Below are 8,874 nucleotides of genomic sequence, written 5' to 3' on the forward strand. Positions count from 1 at the left end.
AAATTCGTTTAGTGCTGGAGAGATAGCTCAGTGGTTAAGAGCTCTGGCTGTTCTTCCAGAGATCCTGAGTTCAACTCCAAATTCCCACATTCCACAATCCCAGTAACCACATAGTGGCTCACCACCCATCCATAATGGGATCCAGTGCCTTCTTCTGGTGTGTCTGAAGACACTACAGTGTACTCATACACATAAAAATAAATAACTCTTTTTTTAAAAAAATGAATAAAAGAAACTCTTTTAAGACTGGGTCTTGTAACACACACCTTTATTCCAGTGCTTGGAAACAGAAGCAAGTGGATCTCTATGAGTTCGAGGCTGGCCTGTTCTACCTAGTGAGCTCCAGGACCATCAAGGCTATGCAGAGAGACCCTGTCAAAGGGGCAGGAGGAAGAGAGTAGGAGAGAAATGAATTCTTCCATAAAGTTGAAAACATCAGACAAGAAGAACACAACAAAGACCCTTGCTAATGTCTCACACAACGCATCTCTCCAATATCCCTTCTCAAATCACACAACTCAGGCAGCTGCTGACATGAGCTGCTCTAATGCTTGTGGTAGGGGCAACTCAAGCGTTACTGGTCATTTTCTCTTGTGTTACCGTTTGTTCTATGAGCAAAGTTCCTGTGGGTTTACAAGGACAGAAGTAAAGAAAACTACCTACGAAATCTGCTCCTCAAGCTGCAAGCCTAGCTGGCACTAACATTGAGACTGCTTACCACTCACTACTCCTGAGGCTGCTTCCCTCTGTGGAGCATGAGGTTGTGGACAAAGCGGGAAGGAATCACGAAAGAGTGGCTGGTAGACCGAAAAAGATGCTAATGTTGAAATTAATTGTAAATTACTGTCAATTTCAAACCATGCACAGAATCCAGATATAAAACCCACCAGGAGAAGGGCCACAGAGGTAAAGAGGGGGTTGTTGGGATTCTTTAAACTCCACCTCTCAGTTACCTGGCAATAGCCATCCAGGTATGCCCCACCCCAGTTACCTGACACTATAAAAGGGGCTGCTTGCCCCCTTCTCTCGTTTGCTCTCTTGCTCTCCCCCGCCTTATCCCTCCTCTTCCCCTTCCCTTCCTGCCTCTCTCTCTCTCTCTCTCTCTCTCTCTCTCTCTCTCTCTCTCCCTGCCTCTACTACCCTCTTAACTCCTCCATGACCTGAATAAACTCTATTCTGTACTATACCAGCTATGTGGCTGGTCCCCCCGGGGGAATGAATTTCCAGCATAGGCCCCCAGAGGCATCCCCCTCACCCCAAGGCCTCGCTGCACCTCCATGGGCCATATCCCATCCCCCACTCTCTTCATCCTTTTCCTAACACTGGTGCCCAAACCCAGGATGTCATCTTTTAACAACATTGGTGCCAAAACCCGGGACGTCATCTTTTAACAACAGGGGTGAGATTGTATACCTGGGTTCTACCATATAAAAGATAGAAGCCCTGAACGTGTCATGACCCCAACCCCAAGAACATGCTGCAATCAATAAGTCAGTTACAGCAGGCCACCTAAGGCATAATTCCATGTTTATGCAATATAGTTTGTATCTACAATCAACAAATCCATAAAGATTCATGGATTCGGGGAAAGGAGAATTGTACTGTCAGGAATGAAGAAAACATTTAAAATTTGATGGGGGGGGGGAATGGCTGCCTAGTACTAACTGGGGACATACTAAAAGCATTGCTGAGTTGTATAAGCTGGGAGGTAAATTTCATCAAAGCTGACATTTTCAAGTACCTGAAGCAGCTCCTCTTGTTGTACATGTTTGGGCTGGTAATAGATGCTGTTTAATTCCAAATGACAGAAAATGAATCTGACTATTGATTCCATTATTGAAGTAAGCGCCACTCCCCTGCCACGAGAGAACAGAGTAATCAAGAACTGCTCAGAAAACCCAGTATGCTGAACTCCTGTCAGAGCTGGTCATTTGAAAGGTATGATCAGATGACGTGTACATGCTCTACAGTAAATGACACTCTTGTCAGTGCTGCTGTTTGCAAAATGTGCACAAACAAAGCTTTTCCTGGAGGATCTGAGAGCAGGTTTCGAGCTTGCATGGAGGACAGCCGAGGGATGGAATGTGCCATCAAGGGATGCTGAGAAGATGCTGGAAGCCCTGGGGGTGTGATTTGCACTCCTGATGGAGAAGTTGTGTAACTAGCTGCTCACAATGCTGGGAGGGGCAACAAGAGTAGCCGTGATGGATATTAAATCTGAAACCTGCCTGGCTTTCACTTATGACTCTGACACTTACTCCTGCCCACCTCAAGCTGTCTGAGACAGCTCAGATCTCAGGAGTCACCTGCTAGGTTTGTAAGATCACAACTTTCTGGGATTAGCCCAGAGTTCCTAATTTAGCCAGTCTGGGAACTTTGCATTGCTAACAAGGTCTAGCTTTTGGGGGGAGGGTCAGATGACTTTCACAGGGGTAACATATCAGCTATCCTGCATATTAGACAGTTAAGACTCATTTAACACTAGGAAGATTACAGTTATGAAGTAGCAACAGAATAATTTTATAGTTGGGGTCACCATACCATGAGGAACTTTATTAAAGGGTCACAGCATCAGAAAGGTGCTGTGTCCAGATGATGCACATTATGTTGAGGCTGGGTGGAAGCAGCCGATCTGTGGACCTGACCATGAGCAGCAACCGTGAATGCGACCTTCCAAGTGCATTCCAGGGCTGGAGGAGGACAAGTGCCCTGAGGACTCTTCAGCAGACATGGGCAGATACCTGAGGGGTAAGAAGGGTTAGGGAAGGAAGGAGAGAGGGAGGGGAGGAGGGAGAGAAGGAAGAAGGGAGGTGGGAAGGGAGGGATGGAAGAAGGAAGAAAAAGAGAAAAGAAGGAAGGAAGAAAGGGAGGGAGGGAGAGAGGAAGGAAGGAAGGAAGGAAGAAAGGAAGGAAGGAAGGAAGGAAGGAAGGAAGGAAGGAAGGAAGGAAAAAGGAAGAAAGGAAGGGACAGGAGAAACAGCTGGGGCCCTCATGCCATTTAAATTGGATTCTCAGCTTCTCAGTTATTGATTACGATCAGTCAAGTTATCCCAGTAATAAATTGCCTTAAATTATTGAAGTGGTAATGGGCCCAGCTGGGTAAATAATGCACAGGCCAGCACAGATCTATATTCATGACGAGGTTGCCCACGCAGCACAGTTTCCCACAGGGTTTGCCTCAAAGGTATTTGTTCCCACCAGACTGCTAATTCTCAATGTTTGCCCATCTGCCAGCTCTCCAGCGGAGGAGGCTGAAGTCCTTCACACATCTGGGGCAAGTCTCTGAAGCCAGGCTTCCTGGTTTCCCGGCTCACATTCATAAAAGCAGGAATCCTAAGTGCCTTTAATCTACCTAACAGCATGTGTGCCAAGGGAATTTAAACACCCTCTGATGACAATGAAACCCGTGATTTGAAACAAGTATTCCTCAATTACAGGCTGCATTTAGGGCAGATTAGGCTGCACCCAAGAGGGCTTGGCTTTCCAAGTGAATTTTCTTTAAAAAAAAAAAAAAAAAAAGAGGTATGGTGGAAAGGGGCCATGGCGGGACAGGGGGAGATTAAAATAGGTTCCTTGGAAAGAAAAGCACCATGAGTCAGAGCATGCAAATCATCATGAAAACTAAGTCATGTGAGTATTGCGTGATAGGTTTGTTATTATCCTAGAGAGTAAGAGAGTCCACCACATAAAGATCAGAGTGGGTACCAATGAGCAACACCACAAGGGAAGGAAAGAACTGGATGCCTGGCGATGTCTACCTTTCTCTGACCTGTCCAGCAGGTATTTCCTAGCTTGGCAGGAAAGTGCCTAGATGACCCGTTGCGAGCAGGGGACAGCCATTTCCCCACACTGTAAGACTTGCTGCTGTCTCCAGTGTTCCTGCAGCCTCCCAGACCCTCGGATTATAAAGGACTGTAATTGTTACGTTCTCCTTGCTGTAACAAAAACAGCCAACAAAAGCATCTTCAGGGGTGCGGAGTGTTTCCAGGCTCAGCTTTAAAGAAGAGATTCAGCTTCTCATGGCAGAAAAGTTGTCATGGCAGGAACATGAGGCAGCCACAGTGTGTTCATAACCGGAAGTGGGTACAAATGCTATACTTCCTTTCTTTATTCAGTCTGGGTCTCCAGCTCCTGTGATGGTGCGGCCTACATTAGGGTGGGTCTTCCCTGTTCAGTTAAACCCCCCTGGAAATATCCTTATGAAATACTTACCTCTAGAAATATTTCCAGGATGGTTCTAAATCCAGTCAAGTTGACAATGGAGATTAACCAGCCCTGGGAAGGGACTATTCTGGATCCATCTCAGAAGGCAGCCCAGCCCTCTTAAACATACACCCCAGTGAAAGGTGCAGGAACAGAAGAACAAGGAAAGGAACCCACCCACCCACTTGTGTCCACTGGGCCTAGTTTCCAAAGGCTTGTGTTTAAAACCAGAGCAATAGGACTTTACTTTTATCTACAATTTATTCTACAGTCATTTTAATCTTGTTGACAGGCCTGAATCATGCCTGGGTCTTAAGGATGAAGGAAGATAAGGCTCAGAAATGTGAATCTCAGATTTCAAACCACCTGCTTGCAAAGGTGACCAGTCACCTTTCCCTTAGGAAGTCCATATGGCTGGGCAGTGGTAGCACATGCCTTTAATCCCAGCACTTGGGAGGCAGAGTCCAATAGCTCTCTGTGAGTTTCACTGCACAGAGGCAGTATAGCTCACACTTAAATCCAGACCTAAGGCGAGAGTTCTATGCACACAGCTGTCATCTAATGGTGTTAGAGCTGCAGGGCTCTAAAATGCATCTGCTCATCTTGTCAGAAGGCTAGTCTGATATCATCTGCTGAGCATCTCATGAATGTAACCTGAACACACTGCATCTCCTCAGACCCCGGCAACTCAAACTCTGCCCCAGGTTTCTCTGGATGTGCTTTTTTGGCTTGAGTCATCGATCTGGTGGCCTGTCTACCGCAGCCTGCACCTCTACCTTCAATGTTTTAAGTGGTCTTATTCTATCTGACATTTAACTGGCTGGCTGATATTCTGCCAAGTATCCTAGCTCCTGTAGACAGCTCTCACACACCAAGCCCTTCCGGCCCTCTGTGTCCCACGTTACTCTCCCACTGGTCATACAGTGTCTCAGCAATAGAAAATTCTTAAATTCAAATTACCTACCAAAGGACAACCCAGTAGCTTCCAATAGTCTGATGTAAAATTTCAGCCTGCAAACAATAGAGCCTGAAGTAACAGTCACCATGTCCCCAACCTGCCCTGGACTTCCCTCCCTTGCAAGAGCTACTTAGAAGACCCTGTAATTGATTTTTACATTCATAATATTGTTTCTTTAACTAAGACAAAAGAAGGTGGGAGGGTGGAGTTAGTGCTGTTCCTAAAGGACTGCCTACACAAGTATGAGGATTTGAGTCGAATCATCAACATCCACGTAAAAACAAAAGAAAATGAACAATAAAAACAGGCATGGTGGCCCACATCTGTAATCTCAGGAACAGGAGGATACATGGAGCTGGCTGGCCAAGCTAATCATCAACCTGAAGGTACCACTGAGAGATCCTATCTCAGAACAAAAGAAAGAGATGGTACCTCCCTAAGGTTTGACCGCTGACCTCCAGGCATACATCGTACAAATAAATATCTTAGAACATCCTCTGAACCTGCTCTCAAACATGGTCCTCCCAACAGCAGTGAATTTTTTTTTATCTTGAAGTTATCCTAGCCTAGTAGTGAACACTGAAGAATGCAGAGGTTTGGTCCTGGGAATCAAGCACTAAGTGGAGCTTCCCTTTGCCTGCCTCCCTCCCACTGACTTCTCAGGCTTGGACCCATCATTGTCCCACCTGGGAATCACTGACATTGGTCAAGCCTGCTCCACTGTGGCCTTTGAGCAGGACAAGAGGCCCTCGGGCTCCCTGCTCAGTGACCCGAACCCCACCCTGTTCCAGCTGTATCCACTGGACTCCCAGAGGACTGGCCAGGCCCAGGCCAGATGATCTGACAGGCTGGAAAAGGGAAATTCTCAGCATTCCTTCACCAGAAGATGTTTCCCCAAGCTCAAGGCAGTGAGCAGCAGCTGCATAGAGCATCGGATGCATCCTCAACCCCAACACAGGCCAAAGTAGAAAAAAAAGCGAGTCCCCTGTCATAGCGGTTACACCGAGACCATGTATCCACTGTGGTGCAGGAAGCCTGGAAGTCCTTCAGGCAGGCCAACGAAGGATACAGGACCAAGCCCTGAAATTCTCTCTCGATGCACACAGACTTCCAGTTTTGGAAAAATGTCTTCATATTCCCAGAAATGACCCAATGGAACAATCAGATTACATTATTCTCTCCAGTCATCTATGGTTCCAGATGGAAAGGGCCACAAGCTCGTCGTTAACTCTCTCTTGACTGCCATACTAACTCATGGCTGGAACTTGCTCCTCAAGGCCCTGTTAGCTCTGTTTCCTTTCTCTCCGGTCACAGAAGAGGCTCATCGGGGAATCATCAGCCTTGCAGAGTGCACTTGCCAAGGGCTCTGCTGTCAGCACCCACCAGGCCCTGGACGATTGCCCAACAGTCTGGCTCGAGTCCTCCTGTCCCGCAGCCCAGGAGTCCTTGCCCAGCAGACCCTCTGAGGAGCCCATGTGCACTAATTAGCCAGCATCTTTATATCATTTGAGACTCTTGGAAAGGTCCAATTTTTCTTCCAAGTCTCAGCTCAGCAACTCCACGAAGCCCCATTTGAGCACCTTACCCACAAGGCTGACCCGTTCACTCAACCCTCTGTGTTACAGAGTCTGTACTCAAGGATCTAGCTATCAAAAATATACATACATACATACATACATACATACATACATACATACAGGGTAATAGTACCTGAGAATTGACCAGAGGTTAAACTCTGAACTTTATATGTATACACACACATACATACATACACACACACACACACACACACACACACACACACACACACAATATTGATTCAAAGTCAAAGAGAGTGTAAAGCCTTCTTTCTCCTACTCCATGCTGTACGTGACATTCATTCAAGTCTGGAGACATACCCATGAGCATAGAATTCTAACATTCACCATTTGTGATTTAGATTCCTACCCTATTCATAGATAGGTCTCCCAATATCTCCATACTACACAATGGCAGCTGCTATGAGTTAATTCCTATGGTGGGAATCTGGCCCACTCACAGCCATTGCATATGAGTGCATCCTAACAGAAAATCTCAGGTGATGTGTGTGAAGAGTAAATCTGGACACCCACGGGACCCTAAGAGAGCTTAACCTGCAGCAAAGCAATTAGAGGAATAAATCTCACTGGTTCATTCATTCAAAGACACCTCAACGTGTGTGTGTGTGTGTGTGTGTGTGTGTGTGTACAGGTGGAGACCAGAAGTCAACCTTGGGTGCCATTCCTTGGACATTGTCCATTTTTTGAAACAAGGCATTTCATTGGCTGGGAACTCCATCAACAGTCTAGACTAGCCAGTCAGTGAGCCTGGGTATCTGCCTGATTCTCCCTTCCAGGGTTGGACTTACAGGTTCGTGCCTGTAGGTTGATGTCTATATGTGGTTGAGGGCTGGCACTAGTTAGGTCAAGGCGATACATGATTGGACAGTAGACAGTGGGGCAGGGACAAAGTTTTGGTAAGGCAAGAGAGAAGGCGGAGCTGAAGGAGGAGGTTCTAGACCCAGGTGATCTTAACTGTCGATAGGTAGATATGATTATTTCTAAGGGTTTCTATGGGCCAGTTTGTTTTATCTAGGTGAGCAGTTTACATCTTTGTCAAATGGTTGTAAGCTTGTTGTGTGGCTGTATTTTGAATTGAGAATTTAGCATATAAATCTGATTGATAAATTATTGATTATTGAGTCATGATTTTATCAGGCTGTGGAGAATGTAAGCTAAGTTCCTGGCTGGCAGGGAGACAGCTGGGAGAAGGCAGCTAGTGAACCACAAGGCAGAGAAGCAACCGGGGTGAGTAGTTCCAGCTCAGTGACCCGAAGCTCCAAACAGGAACTGGTAGCCATCAATCTGTTTTATTTTCACCACAACACATGCCACCATCCCCTGCTTGCTTGCTTGACTGATTGATTGATTGATTTTTGCATCGTTTGTGGAAATTAAATTCAGGTCCTCCTCCTTACAAAGCAAGCACTTTGCTGCCTGAGCTGTTGTTTTGAGACACTAATCCTAAACAAGAACCACCGGTGTGGCCCACAGTCTACTGAATCTTGTTTTATAGCCCTCAAGGCTCCCCACTGCTCCTAATGCCAATGTTTTGCCCTTCCATGTCTGGCACACCCATCCTCCCTTCCTATAAGTACCCTGGGCCTATATTCCTAGGACTACAAAGAGGGTATCGTTGGTTTAATCCGAAACTTTAAAGTAAGGAAGAAATTAAAATGGGTTTTGAACTCTGCTAAATGACTAGAGAATAAGATTGATGTTTTGCCACATTGGAAAAAAAAAAAAAAAAAAAGAATGCACCCAAAGATGAAGTAATAAGGGAATAGCCAGGAGCCTTAGGGGCTGTCCATAAACCAAACCTAGGATGGCCTTGAAAATCTCCTTATAAAGCCATATTAGACATGCAACTGGTGAGTCCTCTGTAGCCCAGCTGTGTGTGGTGTGGTGCTGAAGCCAGCCCCATGGAATCCTGGGTTACAAGAAGGTCAGAGCATTTTCTGTAACCAGCCAGATCTACAATTAGTCCTGGGTGTGTTGGGAAGTGACCCCTGGCTGGAAAGACCATGCCTGGGGAAAACAGGACCCTTCTCCGAAGGGGAGTCTCAACTTTTCTCAGCCTGCTGGAATTTCATTAGCTTGTTCACACTGTACAGATGGGAATTAAATAATTAATTA

The sequence above is a fragment of the Micromys minutus genome (assembly GCF_963924665.1).
Source record: "Micromys minutus genome assembly, chromosome: 3".
NCBI lineage: Eukaryota > Metazoa > Chordata > Mammalia > Rodentia > Muridae > Micromys > Micromys minutus.